This window comes from Mugil cephalus, chromosome 21, assembly GCF_022458985.1.
Source record: "Mugil cephalus isolate CIBA_MC_2020 chromosome 21, CIBA_Mcephalus_1.1, whole genome shotgun sequence".
In the NCBI taxonomy this organism is placed as follows: Eukaryota; Metazoa; Chordata; class Actinopteri; order Mugiliformes; family Mugilidae; genus Mugil; species Mugil cephalus.
This window is the reverse complement of record NC_061790.1, coordinates 1,538,186-1,538,741: the sequence shown is the minus strand read 5'-3', so window position 1 is coordinate 1,538,741 and position 556 is coordinate 1,538,186.

Sequence of the window (556 nt, the reverse complement as noted above, 5' to 3'; positions counted from 1 at the left end):
TGTCTTTTCACACGTTCAATATTTCCTACACTGGGTTACCTGGTTGTTAGCATGCTAGCTGCTAGCCTACGTGGCTCATGACTTATAGCTAACCATTTAAAGTGTTAGCTGTTTGAACGCAGCATAAGTTACGCCTCAATGCAGCGAAGACGTCCTCACTCTCAAATGTTTCCTGGTTGTTAGCTTGCTAACTGTTAGCCTTGGTGGCTTCACAGCAGTGTTCACACAACTTATAGCTAATGCTACCACATTAGCAATTGTGTACATGTCTTCCTTTTGTCGTGACAAGTTCACTAGTTCTACCCGAAGGCAGCATAAAGCTACGCTACGCTATGAAGGGCTACGCTAACTTCACAGAGCTTCATGCTCAGTTTGACTTTTTAAAATCCAACATTGAGCTTTTTTAAGTTCATGAATTCCACTCACTCACAGTCCAGATTTAACTCCAACGTGATCATGTCATAAACATATAGCAGTGTTTCCTAGTTGTAAGCGATGATGTCACCGAACCAAGATGGCGGCGCCCACTCCAGCTTCACTTTGGCTTCACATTTAT